The sequence below is a fragment of the Phytophthora parasitica genome, assembly GCF_000247585.1.
Source record: "Phytophthora parasitica INRA-310 unplaced genomic scaffold supercont2.314, whole genome shotgun sequence".
Taxonomy (NCBI): domain Eukaryota; phylum Oomycota; class Peronosporomycetes; order Peronosporales; family Peronosporaceae; genus Phytophthora; species Phytophthora nicotianae.
In genome coordinates, this window is record NW_008649300.1 from 5,649 (window position 1) to 5,942 (window position 294).

A 294-nucleotide genomic window follows, 5' to 3' on the forward strand; every position below is an offset into this window, starting at 1 on the left:
TGCCACAAAAGCCGTTCAAGTAGCGTTCAGTCATCTTTTTTTTTTGGTTCACTATACCTCCTTGCATACTCTATCATTTTCATTTTCTCCACACAGGATCTCGTAGTCGATGTGTCGAAACCATTCGGGATCGAATACTAGTAAAGCCGGTATTAAAGAATGGGCGATTTTACCATATACTGTAGCGCAAGTACTGCTGTTTTAGAAGTAGTACGTGTGTTTTGATGTCAAACATCTATTTTCAAATCCATGCGACTTCGATTACTAAACTAGTTAGGTGTATGAAGTACAGAA